Consider the following 26,540-nt stretch of genomic DNA (forward strand, 5'->3'; position numbering starts at 1 on the left):
CACATATCCATCCAGTCAGGTGTCGGCGCTGCCGACGGAGACCTAATATTCATACACTCCCCCTCCTCCTTAGGTGAGCCTTCAACCTCAGACATGTCGACACACGCGTACCGACACACCACACACACAGGGAAGCTCTTTTCTGAAGACAGGTTCCCCACCAGGCCCTTTGGAGAGACAGAGAGAGAGTATGCCAGCACACACCCCAGCACTAAATGAGTGACCCAGGAAAAAACACAGAATGTTTACCCAGTAGCGCTTATGTATAATGTATATGCGCCAATTATGTGCCCCCCTCTACTTTAAAACCCTCTTTCACCGTGTGTCAAGCAGGGGAGAGTCCGATGGAGCTTCCTCTCAGCGGTGCTGTGGAGAAAAAATGGCGCTGGTGAGTGCTGAGGGAGAAGTCCCGCCCCCTCGGCGGCGGGCTTCTGTCCCGCTCAAATTTACTAATAACATGGCGGGGGCTCTTTTTATACATGTACAGTGCCCAGCTGTACATGTATATATGTGTATTTGCTACCTGAGGTGTTTATTGCTGCCCAGGGTGCCCGCCCTGCACCCTTACAGTGACCGAAGTGTGTGAGGTGAATGGGAGCAATGGCGCACCGCTTCACTGCTGTGCGTTACCTCTTATGAAGATCATGTCTTCTGCCGCCTCTGAAGTCACATACTTTTCCTCACATACTCACCCGGCTTCTTTCTTCCGGCTCTGCGAGGAGGACGGCGTTGCGGCTCTGGGACGGACGGCGAGGGTAAAACCTGCATACCGATCCCTCTGGAGCTAATGGTGTCCAGTAGCCTAAGAAACAGAGCCCTGAAACTCAGAGAAGTGGGTCTGTTTCTCTCTCGTCAGTCCCTCGATGCAGGGAGTCTGTTGCCAGCAGGCTGTCACGATCCGGGTATCTGGACGCCATTACCTGCCGTTTGGGTGTCTTCTGAGACTGGCCCAGCGTTCCAAATCCGGATCTCATTTGTGTAAACGCTCTGCACATCCCTCCTGTCGTTCTGAGACACTGCCACAGCGGCGCCATGTTTGAATCCAACATGGCGTCTCCCGTCCTCCGCGGCTTCCGCCGCCGTTGCTGTGTTATTGCTGCGGGTTCTCAGGGTAGTTTATCATGCCTCCCGCGGTCTCCGCTGTCCTTCATGTGTCCCAGCATGTAACTGTTATATGGCTTCTCCTGCCCTCCGCGGCCGGCGCCGCCATTATCACTATGTTTGCACATTTCATTCCAAACCAGGTTTTCCCTCCAGGTTCCAGCATGGGCGCAGCCATGTTGGATTTGATCACATGCTCCAATTCCTCCAATCCACCATCTCTGGAATCTGCATAATTGCCCAGCCAATGCCTGCATAGCAGCAGGTATAAGTATCCTGTGTCTGGGCCAGATAGATGTCAGTGCTTTGAATGTCATACCTTGTTCCAGTCTCTCTCTCCTGTGGCTTGTTTCTCCAGGTTCCAGCTCCTGTCTCCAGCATCCACAAAGAGACCCGCACCTGCTTTCCATCCTGCGGTGCAGCCTGACTTTGCAATCCTCTGTGACTGATCCAGCTTTCAGCTATTACTTCGTTTGCTTCCAGCTTCCAAGCTTTCAGCTATTAACCCATCTGTTTCCAGCAACCTGCTTCCAACAGAATTCAGCCTCCTTAAAGAGCCGGTGTTCTCCCAGCGGATTTCTACTTACCAGCAGTATCCACTACCACCGGTAACCACTCTTCATTTCATCTGTTTCCACGCACCCTAGCATCTTTCAGTTTTAACTCCGTGTCTCCACCATCTGGCTGGTTCCGTCCAGTGACTCCTACAGTGCATTCCAGTTACCAGCATCATCTCATACACCTACTGGCGTGTTCCTCGGTTGTCTCCACTACTACAGCCTGGCCTGGTAAGGTTATTCTACCCAAGGACTATAACATCCGTTCTGCAACCTACCAGTGCCCTGTTATACCTTTTTATGGTTTAGTGATCCAGGAACTGTATTATCTGCCACTGCTAATACTGACTGTGAACGCTGTTGTGATTATACGGAGTCTGTTTAATAAAACTTTCATTTGACTTTTAACCTGCTTGTCATGGTCACACCTTCGGGTTTCCTTCCACACTTACATGTCCAGGGGTCTGATTAAACCATCTAAGTTTAACTTCATTCCAGCCCCTACAACTGAGGCTTCCTCCCGTCAGCCTAAACCCTCAGTTGTGACAGTAAGCACTGACCATATGAATCCAGCCGGAGACCAGGATCAAGCGGCTAGACCTATGCAAGAACTGGCAGCCAGACTCGAACATCAGGAGGCTGCACAAGGTCACATCATCCGCTGTCTCCAGGATCTCTTTACTCGGCTGGATGGGATTCAGACGACCCTCCGTGGACCTGGCACGTCTGGTGCGTCCACCACAGTGACTCCAGCTGTAACCCCACCCACCTTGCCCATTTCCATACCACGTCTTCATCTTCCAACGCCAGCAAAATTTGACGGATCTCCAAGGTTCTGCAGGGGATTTCTTAACCAATGCGAAATCCATTTTGAGCTTCAATCTGGCAACTTCCCCAGTGACCGTACCAAAGTTGCTTATATTATTTCTCTCCTCAGTGGCTCAGCCCTTGATTGGGCATCACCGTTATGGGAGAAGTCTGATCCCCTGCTGTCCTCCTATACTGACTTTGTAGCATCATTCAGGCGCATCTTCGACGAGCCGGGCCGGGTTTCCTCTGCTTCATCTGAGATTCTCCGTCTACGCCAGGGAACACGTACTGTGGGACAGTATCTTATACAGTTCAAAATCCTGGCATCTGAACTGGCCTGGAACGACGAGGCCCTGTATGCTGCATTCTGGCATGGCTTGTCAGAACGCATTAAAGATGAGTTTGCTACCAGAGACTTGCCTTCTAAGTTGGATGAGCTAATTTCACTATGCACGAAGGTTGATCTACGGTTCAGAGAGAGAGCAACCGAGCGAGGAAGATCATCCGTTCCTAAATCTTCTGCTTCTCCTCCTCGTCAACCATCTCCATCCAAGGATGAGCCTATGCAAATTGGTCGTTCCCGTCTATCTCCCGCTGAGCGCCGAAGACGCCTCTCCGAGTCTCTATGTCTCTACTGTGCAGCTCCGTCGCACACTATCAACGCCTGTCCCAAACGTTCGGGAAACTCCAGATCCTAGCTCGCCAAGGAGAGGGCCGGCTAGGAGTAATGATCTCCTCTCCATCTCCTCATGATTGTAACCTCCCAGTGTCGCTCCAAATTGCTCAACGTTACAGGAACGTCATTGCCCTCCTTGATTCCGGAGCAGCTGGGAATTTCATAACCGAAGCTTATGTTAAACGGTGGTCCCTACCCACCGAGAGACTGTCCTCGTCCATCTCTTTGACTGCCGTGGATGGCAGCAAGATTTTTGACGCAGTCATTTCCTTAAGGACTCTTCCAGTTCGTCTAAGAGTGGGAGTTCTTCATTCTGAGTAAATTTCTTTTCTAGTGATTCCAAGAGCCACACATCCAGTGGTTTTAGGCCTACCATGGCTCCGTCTCCACAACCCATCGATTGACTGAACGACTACGCAAATACTGGCATGGGGTCCCTCCTGTGCTGAGACTTGTTTAGCCAAAGTTCTTCCTGTTTGTTCTTCCTTCCCCAGGTCATCTGATGTTCCGCCTCCTCCATATCAAGACTTCACGGACGTGTTCAGTAAAGCCTCTGCTGATATCCTTCCTCCTCATAGAGAATGGGACTGCCCAATCGACCTCATTCCAGGGAAGGTTCCACCGCGAGGCCGAACTTATCCGTTGTCTCTGCCTGAGACACACTCCATGGAAGAGTACATCAAAGAGAACCTGGCGAAGGGTTTCATCCGACCATCTTCTTCTCCAGCCGGTGCAGGCTTCTTCTTCGTTAAGAAGAAAGACGGTGGTCTGCGTCCGTGCATCGACTACAGAGGTCTGAAAGACATTACCGTCAAGAACCGATACCCTTTACCCCTGATTACCGAGCTCTTTGATAGAGTTAGTGGTGCAACCATTTTCACAAAGCTGGACTTGAGGGGTGCCTACAATCTCATCCGAATCCGTGAGGGTGACGAGTGGAAGACCGCCTTTAACACCCGTGACGGACATTATGAGTACCTCGTCATGCCCTTCGGATTGAGCAACGCTCCAGCAGTCTTCCAGCACTTCGTGAATGAGAACTTCAGGGACATCTTGTACCGCCATGTCGTGGTTTATCTAGATGACATCCTCATCTTTGCCAATAATCTCGAAGATCATCGTTTCTGGGTAAAAGAGGTTCTTTCCCGTCTCCGTGTCAATCACCTCTATTGTAAATTGGAGAAGTGTGTGTTTGAAGTTAAAACCATTCCGTTTCTAGGTTACATTGTGTCCAGTTCCGGACTAGAGATGGATCCTGAGAAACTCCAAGCAATCCAGAATTGGCCTATACCCTTAACCCTCAAAGGGGTCCAGAGGTTCTTAGGGTTCGCCAATTATTATAGAAAATTTATACGAGACTTTTCCACCATTGTGGCGCCTATCACTGCATTAACCAAGAAAGGTGCTAATCCGTCCAAGTGGTCCGAGGAAGCTACGCAGGCCTTTCACCTTCTGAAGCAACGGTTCATCTCTGCACCAGTTCTGAAACAGCCCGACACCGACTCTCCTTTTATCTTAGAGGTAGATGCCTCCTCCGTTGGAGTAGGAGCAGTGTTATCCCAGAGGGCCAAAGATGGACATCTACATCCTTGCAGTTTCTTCTCCCGGAAGTTCTCCCCAGCTGAGCGCAACTATGCCATTGGCGATCAGGAGTTGCTGGCCATCAAGCTCGCTCTGGAGGAGTGGAGATACCTGTTGGAGGGAGCTTCCCACTGAATCACCATACTTACCGACCACAAAAATCTTTTATATCTCAAAGGCGCACAATGTCTGAATCCTCGTCAGGCCAGATGGGCACTTTTCTTCTCTAGGTTTGACTTTAAACTCCAGTTCTGTCCGGGTTCTCAGAATCGTAAGGCCGATGCCCTTTCCCGCTCATGGGAGCAAGAAAATGAGTCCGAGTCTGCAGACAAGCATCCTATTATTAATCCGTTGGCATTCTCCACGGTAGGGATAGACTCTACGCCTCCACCACGGAAAAGTTTTGTTAAGCCAGTTCTAAGGAAGAAGCTCATGCATTGGGCCCATGCTTCCCGTTTTGCTGGACATACAGGCATTCAGAAAACCCTTGAATTTATTTCTAGGTCCTACTGGTGGCCAACTCTGAAGAAGGACGTTATGGAATTTATTGCCTCCTGCCCAAAGTGTGCCCAACACAAAGTCTCCCGCCAGTCGCCTGCGGGGCAACTGGTTCCATTATCTGTTCCCCGTCGATCATGCACCCATTTGTCGATGGACTTTGTTTCCGATCTACCTATCTGCAACAAGTTTAATACCATCTGGGTGGTAGTTGACCGGTTCACCAAGATGGCACATTTCATCCCTCTCACCGGTCTTCCGTCAGCTTCCAAGTTGGCTCAAATATTTATACAAGAGATCTTCCGACTTCACGGTCTTCCTGAAGAGATCATCTCGGATCGTGGAGTACAATTTGTAGCCAAATTTTGGCGACGTTTGTGTCAAGCCCTCCAAGTCAAGTTAAAGTTTTCCACGGCTTACCATCCTCAGACCAATGGTCAAACCGAGAGGGTGAATCAGGACTTGGAGGCCTTCCTCCGTATATGTGTGTCTTCCTCTCAAGATGACTGGGTTCAACTCCTTCCTTGGGCCGAGTTCAGCCACAACAATCAATACCATTCCTCATCTTCTTCTACACCATTCTTCATTAATCATGGATTCCACCCTAAAGTCCCAGAATTCCAACCGCTTCCCGCAACTTCTGTTCCAGCAGTGGATGTCACCTTGCGTCAGTTTTCAAATAACTGGAGGAACGTCCACGCAGCCCTGCTTAAAGCCTCATCCAGGTATAAGAAGTTTGCCGATAGGAAGCGTAGAGCGGTTCCTGCTCTCAAGGTGGGTGATCGTGTGTGGTTGTCCACGAAGAATTTGAGGTTGAGAGTTCCCAGCATGAAATTTACACCTCGCTACATCGGTTCCTTCAAGATTGAACAAGTCATCAATCCTGTTGCCTACAGATTACAGTTACCACCCTTCTTGAAAATACCCAGGACATTTCATGTTTCCTTGTTGAAACCGCTGATCCTAAATCGGTTTCATTCCGCACTTCCTCCAGCTCCCAAAGTTCAGACTCAACGGGGAGTCGAGTACGAGGTGGCCAAGATTTTGGACTCACGTTTCCGTTACGGTCAGCTACAGTATCTCATTGACTGGAAGGGCTATGGTCCTGAAGAACGCTCTTGGACCAATGCCTCAGACGTCCATGCTCCTGCCTTGGTCCGAAATTTCCACTCAAAGTTTCCTTTAAAGCCTAAGAAGTGTCCTGGGGCCACTCCTAAAGGGGGGGGTGCTGTCACGATCCGGGTATCTGGACGCCATTACCAGCTGTTTGGGTGTCTTCTGAGACTGGCCCAGCGTTCCAAATCCGGATCTCATTTGTGTAAACGCTCTGCACATCCCTCCTGTCGTTCTGAGACACTGCCACAGCGGCGCCATGTTTGAATCCAACATGGCGTCTCCCGTCCTCCGCGGCTTCCGCCGCCGTTGCTGTGTTATTGCTGCGGGTTCTCAGGGTAGTTTATCATGCCTCCCGCGGTCTCCGCTGTCCTTCATGTGTCCCAGCATGTAACTGTTATATGGCGTCTCCTGCCCTCCGCGGCCGGCGCCGCCATTATCACTATGTTTGCACATTTCATTCCAAACCAGGTTTTCCCTCCAGGTTCCAGCATGGGCGCAGCCATGTTGGATTTGATCACATGCTTCAATTCCTCCAATCCACCATCTCTGGAATCTGCATAATTGCCCAGCCAATGCCTGCATAGCAGCAGGTATAAGTATCCTGTGTCTGGGCCAGATAGATGTCAGTGCTTTGAATGTCATACCTTGTTCCAGTCTCTCTCTCCTGTGGCTTGTTTCTCCAGGTTCCAGCTCCTGTCTCCAGCATCCACAAAGAGACCCGCACCTGCTTTCCATCCTGCGGTGCAGCCTGACTTTGCAATCCTCTGTGACTGATCCAGCTTTCAGCTATTACTTCGTTTGCTTCCAGCTTCCAAGCTTTCAGCTATTAACCCATCTGTTTCCAGCAACCTGCTTCCAACAGAATTCAGCCTCCTTAAAGAGCCGGTGTTCTCCCAGCGGATTTCTACTTACCAGCAGTATCCACTACCACCGGTAACCACTCTTCATCTCATCTGTTTCCACGCACCCTAGCATCTTTCAGTTTTAACTCCGTATCTCCACCATCTGGCTGGTTCCGTCCAGTGACTCCTTCAGTGCATTCCAGTTACCAGCATCATCTCATACACCTACTGGCGTGTTCCTCGGTTGTCTCCACTACTACAGCCTGGCCTGGTAAGGTTATTCTACCCAAGGACTATAACATCCGTTCTGCAACCTACCAGTGCCCTGTTATACCTTTTTATGGTTTAGTGATCCAGGAACTGTATTATCTGCCACTGCTAATACTGACTGTGAACGCTGTTGTGATTATACGGAGTCTGTTTAATAAAACTTTCATTTGACTTTTAACCTGCTTGTCATGGTCACACCTTCGGGTTTCCTTCCACACTTACATGTCCAGGGGTCTGATTAAACCATCTAAGTTTAACTTCATTCCAGCCCCTACAACTGAGGCTTCCTCCCGTCAGCCTAAACCCTCAGTTGTGACACAGGCTCCCTGAAAATAAAAAACCTAACTAAAATACTTTCTTTTACAGGAAACTCAGGATAGCTCCCTGAAAGCACACAGTCTCCACTGGGCACAGTATCAAACTGAGGTCTGGAGGAGGGGCATAGAGGGAGGAGCCAGTGCACACCCAGATCCAAAGTCTTTCTTAAAGTGTCCATGTCTCCTGCGGAGCCTGTCTATCCCCATGGTCCTTACGGAGTCCCAGCATCCTCTAGGACGTTAGAGAAACAACAATTCTGTGTAAATGATTGCTTAATTGACCACAATAGTACCAAATGAAAATATATGGAGACATTCATGTTTTTCACTATTGTCTCAGTATATTTATTGCATTTTTTTCCTGTTTAATAAATGTTATTCTCGCTATCTTCATATTCTATTTGTATAATTGAATATCTATTAAATAGCAGGATTTCAAATGCAGACAATACTACATTATAGTCAGCTTTAGTTACATGATGAGAACTATAGTTAGCTGTATTCTACCTAGACTGTACATGCATGTTGTGCTTTGATGAACATGCTCGGCATTAACATGTCCCCAGAAATCAATTTAAAATCTTTGCAACTTTGTCGTATGTTGGGAAGATCATACTGTATAATGCAGCTGAAAACAGATAATTAGGGATATTTTCCTGATATCAGTGCAAGCTGCCTGCAGGGAAGAACTGCTGTCAAGACAGTAGTAGCTTTCATGCTGACATACTGTGGGGTTCAAGCATTGTTTATAGTGCAATCTTAAAACATTGTTATACTAATGATCCCACAGTAGGGTTATGAGGCCCCAGGAGAACATTAATTACATGTTTGTTGATTTTAGAATAATAGAAACATTTTGCTTGACTAAGTAGAATAACTTTCTAAAGGAAAGTTACGATGTTTGAAAGCAGAAATGAGCAAAAATTGCAACAAAATTCCATGAAATTTAAAATATGTAGAGAATTAGTCATTTTGTATGTTATATGTGGCTTTCTATGTAGTTTATATGTTAATATACAATGATTGCCTTATCTGTTTTATGTGAACATTTGAGCTAATTAATAAATTGTATATGCTTTGGAATTATTAGCACTTTATTATAAATAACTCTGCTCCTATTGTATCGTATTGCAAATGTAATATGTGCAGAGAGAGTTAGATTTGGGTGGGGTGTGTTCAAACTGAAATCTAAATTGCAGTTTAGAAATTAAGCAATCCAATATTTACTATGCACATAAACAATATAACCCACCCAAATCTAACTCTCTATGCACGTTACATCTGCCACACCTGCTGTGCACATGGGGGGGTCATTCCGAGTTGATTGCACGCTGCCGATTTTCGCAGCGCAGCGATCATGTTACTACTCCACATGCGTATGTACCGCAATGTGCACGCGTGTCGTACGGGTACAAACAGCATTGTTGCTGTGCAATGCTTCTAGCAATGATTCCATTTGCACAGCCGTTCGCAAGGAGAATGACAGAAAGAGGGCATTTATGGGTGTCAACTGACCATTTTCTGGGAGTGGTAGGGAAAACGCAGGCGTGTCCAGGCGTTTTGCAGGGTGGGTAGATATGGTTCGAAAGAACTGCGCTAATTAATACCACATAAGTTATGCTTAGCTGGTTGCTGCTGATATACTATTGGTAGGTGTACTACAGAACACCTACTCTAGAGAGAATACAGTTGTACAAAGAGATAGTTCAGCGCATCCATAGCTTATCATAATTTTCATTGAAATTTTCATAAGAAATTCTAAAAGTGGTCTATATAGAGGCGTACATTTATAAAAAAGCAAATTCAAAGAGTCTAATATAACAGGGTATATAAAGTTTATTTATAAATAAAGACAATAATTATTAAAAAATTGGTAAAATAAAGTACCGGTACAATGACTTCAACACATATAACACATAAAAACAATATAAGACATACAGACAAAAAACACAAAAATCCTTTTGGTACACCGAAAAAGCCATTCACCCCACTGGGAATAGTGTAATTTAAATGGGCTGGAATTGTACTTGACACTTAATAACTCAATGTCCTGATTGAATGAAAAGTCTTATTTTTCTTCAGCTAGAGTAGCCCAGTAATATTGGTTTTATATATGCAAAGAGTCAATGTAGCTGCTTATTAGCTGATGTTACTTTCCTTACACTTGTTACTGTTGCACAGTTTCTGCTCCTGCTGATGCATTCAAATTTTGCACAAAATCACTGGCTGAATGAGGCAATGGATGAATCCTACCTTTTCACAGAGGGGAACAAAGTTCCTAAACGGAACAAAGGATTGCTCAGTCCCGGTTTTAGCCGCGGTAAAGCGGTGGTGTTCATCTGCCAGCAGACGTCCCGACTCCCCGTCGCTTGCTTCCAGGTGACCGTATGGCATAGCTCTAGCGGCTTGCTTCTGGACGGCTGGATGGACCGGGATCCGTTGCTCCACGATCGACGCATTTCACCTTGCAAAAAGGCTTCGTCAGTAATGTGGAATAATGGATTTGACAACCCAGCGCTATTTAAATGATTTCCATGGACTTGATTGTCTCTTTCCGCCCTCAATGCAAATGGAACTAGTGGCCTCCTTGCCCTTAGTGTACATATATTCAGGTGTATATAGAAAACGGGACAAGAACAAACAACAAAACAAAACAAAAAAAACAAAACAAAAAAACACACATCTATAGGAGAAAGCATAATAATATATATTTAAAAATATATATAATATATATAAAAATATATATAAATGAATATAGCAGATCACGGAGTCTATAATGCTGTATATTTGATTGTGTTGAATGATTTATTATTTAATATTTATTTATTAGTGATATCTGCTTAAGTTTTGAAATGTACTATACTAATATTTAGAAAATGAAAGGGTTTACTTCTTATCCACGATGTTTATCTCTTATTTTTATTTTTCCCACAAATAAATAATGGTATTTCTTGTTCCATACGGCACACAGACTGCAGGTATATTAAGTTAATATTTTAAGATAATATTCTGTAGAAACATCTGATGAGTATAATTAAACTCATAAAAAGGCACAAATGAAGAGTTAAGCAATTGTTTAACAAATACAATTGTCATTTCTTATAAAAAATATATAAATGACCGATATATGTGGGCAATAAATAAACTAACAGAAGATAATAGAATATACAGTTTTGAAATCCGAAATGGGTATAGTGGTTGTAATTAATTATTATTAAAGCACCTAGATAAGTATATTACAGCCCTATATCTTTAAGGTGCTGATGTTCAGAAAGGATGTTATTTTAATAGCAGCTTATTGCTTTTATCTTAGAAAGGGTATAATTTCCATATCCAGGTTCAGTCCCCTAGGTGCCATAGTGCCCATCTCGTATATCATCTTTGTCTCTTCTTTTGAGAGAATGTCTTCCATGTTTCCACCCCTCATGGGTCTTCTAATCTGCTTCAGTCCAATAAATTGTAACAGACCTTGATCCGAGTTATGTATTTCCTTGAAATGTATTGGTATACTGTGATTTGTACGTTCATTTTTAATATTACATAGATGCTCCTGGATCAGAATATGTAATTTTCTTTTTGTTTTGCCAATGTACTCTAGACCACATGGGCACCACAGCATATAGATATCTCCAGAAGTATGGCAACTCAATCTCTTGTTGATGGTAAACACTTTCTTATTAGAAGTGGAAGTGATTGTCTTGATTACTCTTGTTGAGTTATGTCTGGTCTTCTTGCAAGCTGTACAAATACCACAACGTGAAAAACCCTGATTGTTCAATATTTTCTCCATTTTGGTTGTCATGAAGTGGCTCCTAACTAAAGATGCCTTGAGGGTGGGTGCTCTTCTATATACCAGTCGAGGGCGAATGGGAATTTCATCTTTAAGGTCTTCATCTGTCTTTAGAATATGCCAATGTCGCTGGAGACTATTTTCCAGGAGTTTACTTTGGGCTGAGTAGTCGGATATGAAGATTACATATTTTTGGCCTTCTACTTCTTTCACTTTATATTTCAAAAGGTCTTTTCTCTCCATTTTACTGATTTCCTTTTTCTCATTCTCAAGGTTTGTCATATTATAATGTTTTGCCTTGAAATTTTCCAACATGATTGATGATTGCTGTTCGAAATCAATTGCTCTAGAGCAATTTCTCCTTAACCTTTTAAACTGGCCTCCAGGGATATTGGTAATCCAGTTTTTGTGATGGTTACTCTGTGCACTCAAGTAACTGTTGCAGTTTGTTGGTTTCGTATATGTTCTTGTCTCAAATCTATTCTCGTCCACAAAAACAGTTAAATCCAAGAAGTTTATCGATGTTCTGCTCGTACTGTAGGTGAATTCTAAATTGATCACATTTTCATTTAATTGATTCAAGAAAGTGTCCAGGTCTTCCTGCGTACCTTTCCAAATAATTATTATGTCGTCAATAAATCTCACCCACAATTTGAGATTGTTCTCTAGGGAGGTGTTGTTCCAAATTGTATTTCTCTCCCTTTCTGCTAAAAAAAGGTTTGCATATGACGGTGCAAATTTACTGCCCATAGCAGTTCCCTTTATCTGCACATAGAAATCATCACCGAATTAGAAATAATTGTGCTGTAATATGAAGAACATCGATTGCACCAGAAATTGTATTTGTTCATTTTTAAGGTTGGTGTCCTCTTGCAATCTTCTCTTTACATGTCTACATCCATCCTCATGTTGTATACAGGTGTATATGGACTTGATGTCACAGGTGGCCATGATGAAATCTTCTTCCCATTTTATTTCTTTTATCATATTTATTATGTGTGTAGTATCTTTTAAGTAGCTTCTCTGTTTAGCTACTACTGGTTGTAGGTATTTATCCACATATCCTGATAGGTTAGATGTTAGAGACCTTATGCCCGCAATAATAGGCCTTCCAGGCGGGTTCTTCATATCCTTATGGATCTTCGGTAGGTGGTAAAAAACGCATGATAGGATTCTTCTGATTCAAAAACTCGAACTCTTTTTTATCCAGGATACCACTTATCAGGCCTTCCTTCAGTAATATTGTCAGTTTTTCTGTATATCCAATTGTTGGATTTGCTTTTAGCTTCTGATATGTTGTTGCGTCTTTCAGTTGGTTCATAGCCTCACTCACATACATCATCTTATCCATGATTACTATTACCCCACCCTTATCAGCTGGTAAAATAACTATTTCAGGATTCTTACTAAGCGATTTTAGGGCTTCTTTTTCCTCTTTGGAGATATTCCATTTTTTACTTTGTATTTTCATTGGCATACTCTCTATATCCATCTCTACTAATTTCTGGAATGTTTTTATCGAATGACTCTTAAGGTGTTGTGGATAGAATGAAGAGGGCTCTTTTAATCCTGAATGTATGAAGGTCTCTTCAGATTGTTCTGTTTGGCTCGATCCTGTCTGATAGTTCTTATGAAATTTTTTCAAAGTTAATTTTCTAATGAACTTTTGCAGGTCAATGAAAGTGTTAAATTTGTTAAGTTTGTTAGTGGGGGCAAACTTTAGCCCTTTTTGCAAGATCTTTACTTCTATGTTGGTAAGTTCATGACTACTTAGGTTGAAGATGCCTTCTGTTGACGTCTTTTTTCGTTTTTCTTTCTCTTGTTGATGTTCCTTTTTGCGATTGTTCCTAATCCCTCCCCGCTTTCCTCACTTATACTTGAACTTCGCTGTCTTCTCTTTCTCTTCCCCTTGTCTTGTTGGGAGGATAACTGCTTCGGTATTGCTCCTTGCTCCATCAGGTAGTGTTCCTTTTGGGCCATACCTAAAAAAGTATCCATATACTCATCAGCATCTTCATACTCTTCATCATCTTTTTCCTCTCTCGGCCTTCTTGTATTGGTAGGATGTTCTAATTTGTCCGTTAATCTATTCATCAGGGTGTTTGCTGACATATTGATCTCTTCTCGAACATCCTGTCTCCCTTGATTAAAGCTTCGTCTAAGGGTCTGTTCATCTGGATAAGGTACGGACGTGGTCTTTCTTCATTTCTCGAATCCTTCTTTTTTCTTGCATCAAGGTTCCTGCCTTGTATAGGATAGGCTGTATTTCTGTATGGATAATGTTTAATGTTGTTTCTTTCTATTCCAAATTTGTTCTGTTGATACCTGTCTATGTTCCTCTGGCTATCTCTGGTCATTCCATCTTGCCTCCCATGTTGCAAAAATTCCTGTTGGTATTGGCCTTGTCTTCTTGACTCATATTCTATATCATATCTGGTATTATTTGAGGCATAATTCCTCCGGTTCCCTTGTTCCTCTCTATTGTGATGTTGTACAGAATCTTTTTTCCAATTCCTATAATCATACTGATAATCTTCCAAGCAGATATCACTAATAAATAAATAAATAAATATTAAATAATAAATAATTCAACACAATCAAATATACAGCATTATAGACTCCGTGAGCTGCTATATTCATTTATATATATTTTTATATATATTATATATATTTTTAAATATATATTATTATGCTTTCTCCTATAGATGTGTGGTTTTTTGTTTTTTTGTTTTGTTTTGTTGTTTGTTCCTGTCCCATTTTCTACATACACCTGAATATATGTACACTAAGGGCAAGGAGGCCACTAGTTCCATTTGCATTGAGGGTGGAAAGAGACAATCAAGTCCATGGAAATCATTTAAATAGCGCTGGGTTGTCAAATCCATTATTCCACAATCCTGACGAAGCCTTTTTGCAAGGTGAAATGCGTCGACCGTGGAGCAACGGATCCCGCTCTGTCCAGCCGTCCAGAAGCAAGCCGCTAGAGCCGCGCCATACGGTCACCTGGAAGCAAGCGACGGGGAGTCGGGACGTCTGTCGGCAGATGAACACCACCGCTATACCGCGGCTAAAACCGGGACTGAGCAATCCTTTGTTCCGTTTAGGAACTTTGTTCCCCACTGTGAAAAGGTAGGATTCATCCATTGCCTCATTCAGCCAGTGATTTTGTGCAAAATTTGAATGCATCAGCAGGAGCAGAAACTGTGCAACAGTAACAAGTGTAAGGAAAGTAACATCAGCTAATAAGCAGCTACATTTACTCTTTGCATATATAAAACCAATATTACTGGGCTACTCTAGCTGAAGAAAAATAAGACTTTTCATTCAATCAGGACATTGAGTTATTAAGTGGCAAGTACAATTCCAGCCCATTTAAATTACACTATTCCCAGAGGGGTAAATCGCTTTTTCAGTGTACCCACAGGATTTTTGTGTTTTTTGTCTGTATGTCTTGTATTGTTTTTATGTGTTATATGTGTTGAAGTCATTGTACCGGTACTTTATTTTACCAATTTTGTAATAATTATTGCCTTTATTTATAAATAAACTTTATATACCCTTTTATATTAGACTCTTTGAATTTGCTTTTTTATAAATGTACGCCTCTATATAGACCACTTTTAGAATTTCTTATGAAAATTTCAATGAAAATTATGATAAGCTATGGATGCGCTGAACTATCTCTTTGTACAACTGTTTGCAGGATGGGTGTCTGACGTCAATACCGGGACCAAACAGGCTGAAGTGATCGCAAGGGCTGAGTAAGTTCAAACCTACTCTGAAACTGTAAAAAACTTTTTCGTCCCGCTCGGCTGCCCATGCGATCGCACACTTGCAAAGCAAAAATACACTCCCCAGTGGGCAGCGACTATGTGTTTGCACGGCTGCAAAAAGTAGCTAGCGAGTGATCAACTCGGAATGACCCCCATGGTTTTGCCCAATTGCTAAGTTTTTTTGTTTGAAAACAAACTTGAGCAACCCCCATTGGGTGGGATGTAATGCCGCCCGAGTTAGGCCGACGTGTGGGATTCCGGGTGAACATTGTACCGGTACTTTATTTTACCAATTTTTTAATAATTATTGTCTTTATTTATAAATAATCTTTATATACTGTTTTATATTAGACTCTTTGAATTTGCTTTTTTATAAATGTATGCCTCTATATAGACCACTTTTAGAATTTCTTATGAAAATTTCAATGAAAATTATGATAAGCTAGGGATGCGCTGAACTATCTCTTTGTACAACTGTATTCTCTCTAGAGTAGGTGTTCTGTAGTACACCTACCAATAGTATATCAGCAGCAACCAGCTAAACATAACTTATGTGGTATTAATTAGCGCAGTTCTTTCGAACAATATCTACTGTATCTTACACTACCTGTAGAACAGCAGCTTTTTTATTCCCATAAATATATCACCACCCTATATTTGAAAAGTCTAATCATGGCATATAATAGGGAAGAAAAATATAAACACTTGGAAACATTTAGTACTGGCAGAGGCAGTGAGAGAATAGAACAGCTCCGGTATCAGAGGAAAATTTCTGTACACTATACCAAACATTAGAAAAATTAGAAATAACTGAGATAAAGCAATGGTGGGAAAGCACTACCCTGAGCAAATATTTGGATCAGAAGATGATCCCGAGGGGTCTACGTATTCTGAAAAAAACTACTTTTTTGTCAAATGATAATACATTTTTGGACAGGTGGAATGCAACACTTGATTCCTGTTCCAATGATCTTATGAAGTTAATTATAGAGGATAGAGAACTTTCATTGGAAAAAATTGAAGAAAGCATCGAAAAAATCAGAAAGAGGATAGAGCCTCTAAGAAATCTGGAAGACTTCAAGAAACTAGATACCCTTACTAAAAATAAAATAAGAAGAATCGAAGAAGAAACAATCGAACAGAAGAAACGGAAATTAAATAGGGACTTGGAAGATTATCAGTATGATTATAGGAATTGGAAAAAAAGATTCTGTACAACATCACAATAGAGAGGAACAAGGGAACCGGAGGAATTATGCCTCAAATAATACCAGATATGATATAGAATATGAGTCAAGAAGACAAGGCCGATACCAACAGGAATCTTTGCAACATTGGAGGCAAGACGGAATGACCAGAGATATCCAGAGGAACATAGACAAGTATCAACAGAACAAATTTGGAATAGAAAGAAACAACATTAAACATTATCCATACAGAAATACAGCCTATCCTATACAGGGTAGGAACCTTGATGCAAGAAAAAAGAAGGATTGGAGAAATGAAGAAAAGACCACGTCCATACATTATCCAGATGAACAGACCCTTAGACGAAGCTTTAATCAAGGGAGACAGGATGTTCGAGAAGATATCAATATGTCAGCAAACACCCTGATGAATAGATTAACTGACAAATTAGAACATCCTACCAATACAAGAAGGCCGAGAGAGGAAAAATATGATGAAGAGTATGAAGATGCTGATGAGTATATGGGTGCTTTTTTAGGTATCGCCCACAAGGAACACTACCTGATGGAGCAAGGAGCAATACCGAAGCAGTTATCCTCCTAACAAGACAAGGGGAAGAGAAAGAGAAGACAGCGAAGTTCAAATATAATCGAGGAAAGCGGGGAGGGATTAGGAACAATCGCAAAAAGGAACAACAACAAGAGAAAGAAAAACGAAAAAAGACGTCAACAGAAGGCATCTTCAACCTAAGTAGTCATGAACTTACCAACATAGAAGTAAAGATCTTGCAAAAAGGGCTAAAGTTTGCCCCCACTAACAAACTTAACAAATTTAACACCTTAATTGACCTGCAAAAGTTCATTAGAAAATTAACTTTGAAAAAATTTCATAAGAACCATCAGACAGGATCAAGCCAAACAGAACAATCTGAAGAGACCTTCATACATTCAGGATTAAAAGAGCCCTCTTCATTCTATCCACAACACCTTAAGAGTCATTCGATAAAAACATTCCAGAAATTAGTAGAGATGGATATAGAGAGTATGCCAATGAAAATACCAAGTAAAAAATGGAATATCTCCAAAGAGGAAAAAGAAGCCCTAAAATCGCTTAGTAAGAATCCTGATATAGTTATTAAACCAGCTGATAATGGTGGGGGAATAGTAATCATGGATAAGATGATGTATGTGAATGAGGCTATGAACCAACTGAAAGACACAACAACATATCAGAAGCTAAAAGCAAATCCAACAATTGGATATACAGAAAAACTGACAATATTACTGAAGGAAGGCCTGATAAGTGGTATCCTGGATAAAAAAGAGTTCGAGTTTTTGAATCAGAAGAATCCTATCATGCCGTTTTTTTACCACCTACCGAAGATCCATAAGGATATGAAGAACCCGCCTGGAAGGCCTATTATTGTGGGCATAAGGTCTCTAACATCTAACCTTTCAGGATGTGTGGATAAATACCTACAACCAGTAGTAGCTAAACAGAGAAGCTACTTAAAAGATACTACACACATAATAAATATGATAAAAGAAATAAAATGGGAAGAAGATTTCATCATGGCCACCTGTGACATCAAGTTCTTATACACCTGTATACAACATGAGGATGGATGTAGACATGTAAAGAGAAGATTGCAAGAGGACACCAACCTTAAAAATTAACAAATACAATTTCTGGTGCAATCGATGTTCTTCATATTACAGCACAATTATTTCCAATTCGGTGATGATTTCTATGTGCAGATAAAGGGAACTGCTATGGGCAGTAAATTTGCGCCGTCATATGCAAACCTTTTTTTAGCAGAAAGGGAGAGAAATACAATTTGGAAAAACACCTCCCTAGAGAACAATCTCAAATTGTGGGTGAGATTTATTGACGACATAATAATTATTTGGAAAGGTACACAGGAAGACCTGGACACTTTCTTGAATCAATTAAATGAAAATGTGATCAATTTAGAATTCACCTACAGTACGAGCAGAACATCAATAAACTTCTTGGATTTAACTGTTTTTGTGGACGAGAATAGATTTGAGACAAGAACATATACGAAACCAACAGACTGCAACAGCTACTTGAGTGCACGAAGTAACCATCACAAAAACTGGATAACCAATATCCCTGGAGGCCAGTTTAAAAGGTTAAGGAGAAATTGCTCTAGAGCAATTGATTTCTAACAGCAATCATCAATCATGTTGGAAAATTTCAAGGCAAAACATTATAATATGACAAACCCTGAGAATGAGAAAAAGGAAATCAGTAAAATGAAGAGAAAAGACCTTTTGAAATATAAAGTGAAAGAAGTAGAAGGCCCAAAATATGTAATCTTCATATCCGACTACTCAGCCCAAAGTAAACTCCTGGAAAATAGTCTCCAGCGACATTGGCATATTCTAAAGACAGATGTAGACCTTAAAGATGAAATTCCCATTCACCCTCGACTGGTATATAGAAGAGCACCCACCCTCAAGACCTCTTTAGTTAGGAGCCACTTCATGACAACCAAAACGGAGAAAATATTGAACAATCAGGGTTTTTCACGTTGTAATATTTGTACAGCTTTCAAGAAGACCAGACATAACTCAGCAAGAGTAATCAAGACAATCACTTCCACTTCTAATAAGAAAGTGTTTACCATCAACAAGAGATTGAGTTGCCATACTTCTGGAGTTATCTATATGCTGTGGTGCCCATGTGGTCTACAGTACATTGGCAAAACAAAAAGAAAATTACATATTCTGATCCAGGAGCATCTATGTAATATTAAAAATGAACGCACAAATCACAGTATACCGATACATTTCAAGGAAATACATAACTCGGATCAAGGTCTGTTACAATTTATTGGACGGAAGCAGATTAGAAGACCCATGAGGGGTGGAAACATGGAAGACATTCTCTCAAAAGAAGAGACAAAGATGATATACGAGATGGGCACTATGGCACCTAGGGGACTGAACCTGGATATGGAAATTATACCCTTTCTAAGATAAAAGCAATAATCTGCTATTAAAATAACATCCTTTCTGAACATCAGCACCTTAAAGATATAGGGCTGTAATATACTTATCTAGGTGCTTTAATAAAAATTAATTACAACCACTATACCCATTTCGGATTTCAAAACTGTATATTCTATTATCTTCTGTTAGTTTATTTATTGCCCACATATATCGGTCATTTATATATTTTTATAAGAAATGACAATTGTATTTGTTAAACAATTGCTAAACTCTTCATTTGTGCCTTTTTATGAGTTTAATTATACTCTTTAGATGTTTCTAAAGAATATTATCTTAAAATATTAACTTAATATACCTGCAGTCTGTGTGCCGTATGGAACAAGAAATACCATTATTTATTTGTAGGAAAAATAAAAATAAAAATAAATGATAAACATCGTGGATAAGAAGTAAACCCTTTCATTTTCTAAAAATTAGTATAGTACATTTCAAAACTTAAGCAGATATCACTAATAAATAAATAATAAATAATAAATAATTCAACACAATCAAATATACAGCATTATAGACTCCGTGATCTGCTATATTCATTTATATATATTTTTATATATATTATATATATTTTTAAATATATATTATTATGCTTTCTCCTATAGATGTGTGTTTTTTTGTTTTGTTTTTTTGTTTTTTTTGTTGTTTGTTCCTGTCCCGTTTTCTATATACACCTGAATATATGTACACTAAGGGCAAGGAGGCCACTAGTTCCATTTGCATTGAGGGCGGAAAGAGACAATCAAGTCCATGGAAATCATTTAAATAGCGCTGGGTTGTCAAATCCATTATTCCACAATCCTGACGAAGCCTTTTTGCAAGGTGCAACACGTTGATAGTAGAGCAATGGATCCCGCTCCGTCCAGCCGTCCAGAAGCAAGCCGCTAGAGCCGCGCCATACGGTCACCTGGAAGCAAGCGACGGGGAGTCGGGACGTCTGCTGGCAGACGAACACCACCGCTATACCGCGGCTAAAACCGGGACTGAGCAATCCTTTGTTCCGTTTAGGAACTTTGTTCCCCACTGTGAAAAGGTAGGATTCATCCATTGCCTCATTCAGCCAGTGATTTTGTGCAAAATTTGAATGCATTAGCAGGAGCAGAAACTGTGCAACAGTAACAAGTGTAAGGAAAGTAACATCAGCTAATAAGCAGCTACATTGACTCTTTGCATATATAAAACCAATATTACTGGGCTACTCTAGCTGAAGAAAAATAAGACTTTTCATTCAATCAGGACATTGAGTTATTAAGTGTCAAGTACAATTCCAGCCCATTTAAATTACACTATTCCCAGTGGGGTAAATCGCTTTTTCAGTGTACCCACAGGATTTTTGTGTTTTTTGTCTGTATGTCTTGTATTGTTTTTATGTGTTATATGTGTTGAAGTCATTGTACCGGTACTTTATTTTACCAATTTTGTAATAATTATTGCCTTTATTTATAAATAAACTTTATATACCCTTTTATATTAGACTCTTTGAATTTGCTTTTTTATAAATGTACGCCTCTATATAGACCACTTTTAGAATTTCTTATGAAAATTTCAATGAAAATTATGATAAGCTATGGATGCGCTGAACTATCTCTTTGTACAACTGTTTGCAGGATGGGTGTCTGACGTCAATTCCGGGACCAAACAGGCTGAAGTGATCGCAAGGGCTGAGTAAGTTCAGACCTACTCTGAAACTGTAAAAAACTTTTTCGTCCCGCTCGGCTGCCCATGCGATCGCACACTTGCAAAGCAAAAATACACTCCCCAGTGGGCAGCGACTATGTGTTTGCACGGCTGCAAAAAGTAGCTAGCAAGTGATCAACTCGGAATGACCCCCATGGTTTTGCCCAATTGCTAAGTTTTTTTGTTTGAAAACAAACTTGAGCAACCCCCATTGGGTGGGATGTAATGCCGCCCGAGTTAGGCCGACGTGTGGGATTCCGGGTGAACTGGGATGTTTTTTTAAAGAGGCAATCACTTACAAGGCAAAGCCATGCCTTCTAAGTGATTGCTCCTTCAAAAAAATGTCCAAGTTTGGCCGGAATCCCACACATCGGCAGAACTCCCGCCCATACACTTACATTTCTGCAGCTCAATTTTGATTTGCGCATATTAATGAATAGACACTTCTAGCACAAAATGAAGTAATCTTCATCAACTTGTACCATGCCTAATGAAATGTGCAAAGATATGTTTCCTAAAAGAGTACCTTAAAGATATGCATAAGTAGCTTAGCCACCTTGCCGGGATTGCTGAAGACGGTCCAGAAATCAGTATACACTATGTGTCCGAAAATTAGCAGTTCTGGATTGGCAGTGTACAGATTTATAACATCTACCAGCCTTCTCTGCATTGTCCCACCTTTCCTGCTCCATCCACACCTTCCTGCTCTGACGGTCTTACTTCACCTGCTCCAGTAAGTCTCCCTTGTTCCCTTCATTGCATACCATTATGGACATGATGAGGCTTTGGGCTGGCATATAACAGCATGAGGGGGCTCCAAGGCATATAAAGTGGCATATGGAGGGTCTGATGGCATATAAAGTACATGGGGAGCCTGAAATCTGAGGGAAAAAAGTTTATAAAGCCCTACTGGAGTTTTGGTCATGATCCCCATCCAGGAATCTGAAACTGAAAATGTGGTAACCCTATGCATAATCAGTATAATTTATATGGGTCTTGGCTGTCTTTCTTCACAGTGCCCTATTATACAGAACTTACTATGAGAAGCGCTCAACTCAAAATATGGCACAAGTTGTGCACTGGTGACAAACTCGACACAAGTAACATATTTACAGTAGGTAGCACAATTATACTTACACCAGTTACCACCACGTCAAATGATGGAGCTGCTGGGAGCCATCTCTTTCTCTGTAGTACTAGTATATTGTGCCTGATCACCCCAGTCCCCCCACCCCATTCCACCCTCTGCTCTGCTGTTCTGCTCACCCCATACCACTCCATTCTGAACACACATCCCCTCTACCCTTGAGCTCTCATACTCAGGGGCTAATTCAGGCCTGATTGTAACCATGCAAAATTTTGCACAGCTACGATCAGCCACCCTGACATGAGGGGGGACGCCCAGCACAGGGCTAGTCCGCCCCGCATATCTGGTCCTCCCCTCACTGCACTTTTTGCAGTGTCCTGGGTCGCAGCGGCTGCGTGTGATGTCACGCAGCTGCCGTGGTCCACCCTCCACATGGTACTGGCACGCCTGCGTTGCCCAGACCGCACCCCCAAAATGGTGGCCTAATGGCTCGCCCCCTCCCGCCCAGCGAATGCCTATGCCTGTCAATCAGGCAGAGTTGATCGCTGGTCTGAGATGCCAATCGCTTCTCTGGCATGCACATGCACACTGCGGCGCATGTGCATGCGCAGTTCAGACCTGATTGGCCACTGTGCAAAAACGCACAGCAGCGATCAGGTCTGAATTAGCCCCTTAGTCTGTTCTGATTGCAGGATCCTCATTTTTTCCGGCAACCAGCTAGGGTGTATTGAGCCTCCCTCACAGTGTGAGCTACTGGGGAACACGCCCCGTCTACACGGTGTGCACATTGAGGAGACAGGACAGACCTGAAATAACATATAAATAAAATGCGTTTACATATTACAGTATGATCGGGAGGTAATGAAGTTCGAGTTCAGCGACTGTGCAGGTTGCCGGACGAGCTTGGCCTATTTTTTTAAAAGGGGCAATTATTTGCAAGGCTAAATTATCCCTTGTAAATGATTGCCCCTTTAAAAATTGTTCGCATTCGACTGGCAAACAGCATGGCCGCCGAACATGGACTTCATTACATCCCAGCTCATATGTCAATCTGGCGTAAATCATGTGTGTGGGTTGCTTGTTGGTTATTATACGTATGTGTGTGTCAGTCACCAAGCTAGGGTCTAACCGATGTCTCTCGCAGTTGGAGATACTGGGGCACATGCACAGGCTTCCACTGTGTGCGCAATGAGGAGACGGAACAGACCTTCTTCAGCCTGGTATAACTTATGTGTGGGGGGATTGTTTATAATATGTGACAGAAATTTCCACATTAGATGGCACTCAAAGTAGGGACACATAGGGCCTGATATTGGGTTGAATGTAATGGTGGATGTCAGAGCAGTGAAGCAATGGTTTGTGTCTGTGCATGACTCTATCCTGACTTTTAGATTTAGATGCATGGTAGCAGAAATCTATTGGAATTGTATGGGGTGTTCCTGGGCGGTGACAGGGAGGTAACAGGGCGTGGATAATCAGGCCCATGGAGATGTTACACGCTATGGGAGTGCCACAGGCATGTGTTGCTGATAGTGGCTGTGATTGTCACGCGGATTCATTCACATAGGAGGCCATACTCAGATGGATAATCTGCACATGCCATAGGGCTGGTGCAAGTTTCAATGGTGCTACCTATGGTGCATCTGAAGAGAGGTTCCTGTCACTCTGAGGCTGCGCCCACACCACCTACAGCTCAATTACCTTTTTGGACAAGATGGCTCACATCCCTGCTAAGCATTAAGTGGCGTATTCTTGGGGCCCCTCTGATTCTTGGGGCCCGGTATAGGTGTCCCCTTTGACCCCCCCCCCCCCCTGTCGCCAGCCCTGCTTAGTCCATACACATTTGGACACATCAGGGAAGGGCTTTGTAGCATCATTAGCATAAAGTTGCAGACGTGACTGGTAAATACCCAGAATCATGCCCATAATATGTAAAAAATAGCAACAAGTGCTGTTATAAATCCATTCATGTGCTAGTAGAAAAGCCAGGCCACATGTTTGCGTCTGCCCTCGGGCACAAAGTTGCCAGCCTGCCACTGGTTATAGCTAATGTTTTGTGCATGAAAATGTATAAATGGCTGTTGCCATGCTGCCATGAATTACATTGATTTGTATTTCTTATTTTAAATCATGATTTGATTCATTGTTTTGATTTGTTTGATCCCAGGTCACTTCACCCAACCTACCTACAATCTCTTGGAATAGCAGCACAACACAGAGCCAACAAGCTACTGTAGGTAAAAGTTTGGGTGTCAGCATCTAAGCTGGAAATATTTTTGGTTTTGAAATATACCAGCATAATTTCTATCAATTCTTGCTCAGTTTTTGATGCACAAGAGTACTTTATAATGGGTGAAGTGCCTTGGAGGCGACACCCTTGCTGCCACTTCATCTGGCTAGCAGAGTTCCGATCAGCCAGTTTCACTGCTACAATGCCAGCCGGCATCCCCTATTGACATTCTGGCCACAAATTCTGATGCATTGTACCACTTTAGGACACTTAGAGTGGTACAGTGCATCAGAAGAGTGGGGCAATCAGCCCCAAACTGGTCAGCACAGGGCAGGAATAGGCAGGTGCAAGTGGTGATAATATATGCAATAGTGTGCCAATGGTGTATGTCTAAAAACTCATGTGGTGCTACTGCATGCAGAGGTGCAGAAAGTGAGAGTCTGAGTACTTATACATTCAGATGCAGGCATCTACACAAAGGGAACACTGACACTAACATTTTGCATATTATCGCTCCTGCATCTCCGTCAATAAACTCAAATGTGGACCAGCAGCATCCACCTCTGAGGATTTTCCTGTTTCATATTCATCAGCTGTTTGCTATACTGTAAGTGTATTTTTTCTATCATGAGATGCTAATCACTATTTTTTATGTTTTATATCTATAAAATGTTTTTATTATACTTGGTTGGTGGTCTGTTTACTAATATCGTAGCAGCACTTTGTGTGGTTGAGCACATACATTTTTAGGTTTGGCCATCGACCATCGGTAGTTACAAACCATCAATGGACTAATGGCAGTACAGTATTAGATAGTTTTGCCATCAATGTCTGAGAACCAATGTTTCTCCACCATCAATGATACAGAGCCCACCGATGCTATTTTTCTTCCCATAATTAGTAGTGGGAGATAAAATCTAGCTCACGCCCGACACATGTGAAACCCCAAACCCAGGTTCTGATTGGCCCACGGCCAGTCAGTGACGCAGCAGGGATGACCATTGGTGGTTAAAAGTAACCATTGCTGGTCCTCCATTGCATGGTTTGCGACCATCAATGTTCATTTACTGTTTCACCATTAATTCTAACCATCGATGATGAGCACACTGATGGCCATCCCTACTTTCTATGCATTCTAGAGTGCCTGGGTGCTTTTTTTTAGGCTTTAGACATGTTACATTTCTTGATCATTGTTGATTAGTTTCTGTATATTCTATACACTCTGACTGGTCCAATTCTTCAGGCAAAATTAATTATTTTCATTGAAATCTCTATGAAGTTAATGAATTTTTGGAATTAGCTAAATCAATTTGTCCATCACTAGTTGAAAATGTTTGACTCTCCTTCGCAACATCTGTAGGCATAGAAATAAACTCTACATTGCAACAATTGTTTCCATAATTACAGAAGTTGCAAAGAGTGTAAAAAAAAAATCCACAACATTTATGCAGGTACAGTATGTAAGCATGTAGCATTTAAAGTTGCGCCATGCTGCTGAACAGAGGGAATGGAGAAGGATGCAGTTACACAACAAAATAAAAAGTAACCGCACACAGTATATGGTACAATTAAATAGATTTTATATCTCAATAAATTCCTGAACATACTTACAAATTATGCTTAACGCTAATATCACCACCTTATATTTTGCATTTATACCTTCATTGCTATTGTTTCCTTTGATTTGTATGCAATCAATGGCATTCACATGACATCATTTTCCATTCCTTCTCAATTACCATAATTTATCACCTTTTTTCATCATGTTACTTTCATTTCCATGTCTCCATCATTATCATTTCCCACCTTCCAACTATGTTACCCTTATAACTCAAAAATGTCAGTACCTACATTATTTATTTATTTATTTTCCTGTTTCCTAATTTTGCATCATGTACGTAAGCATAAAATTACAGTTGTTAAAACATCTGTCTAACCTGTATTCTAAATTCCATATATCGTAGGATACAAAAAACTCAAATATAGCATATAGCTGTG

General features: G+C 41.7%; 1 long non-coding RNA gene across 8 annotated transcripts in view; it reads left to right on the top strand.

Moving 5' to 3' along the window:
• The first annotated feature begins 20,353 nt into the window (after positions 1-20,353).
• LOC134932344 (uncharacterized) overlaps positions 20,354-26,540 on the top strand; it is a 65,943-nt gene continuing 59,756 nt past the window's right edge. For 6 of the 8 annotated variants that reach the window (XR_010179316.1, XR_010179314.1, XR_010179313.1 and 3 more), the window contains exons 1-3: positions 20,354-20,581; positions 21,156-21,213; positions 24,480-24,545. This is a non-coding gene — a long non-coding RNA (uncharacterized LOC134932344). Of the gene's footprint in view, positions 20,582-21,155; positions 21,214-24,479; positions 24,550-26,540 lie in introns of all 8 variants that reach the window. The other 2 variants (XR_010179315.1, XR_010179317.1) reach the window with 1 other exon arrangement.

The sequence above is a fragment of the Pseudophryne corroboree genome, chromosome 6 (assembly GCF_028390025.1).
Source record: "Pseudophryne corroboree isolate aPseCor3 chromosome 6, aPseCor3.hap2, whole genome shotgun sequence".
Classification (NCBI taxonomy): domain Eukaryota; kingdom Metazoa; phylum Chordata; class Amphibia; order Anura; family Myobatrachidae; genus Pseudophryne; species Pseudophryne corroboree.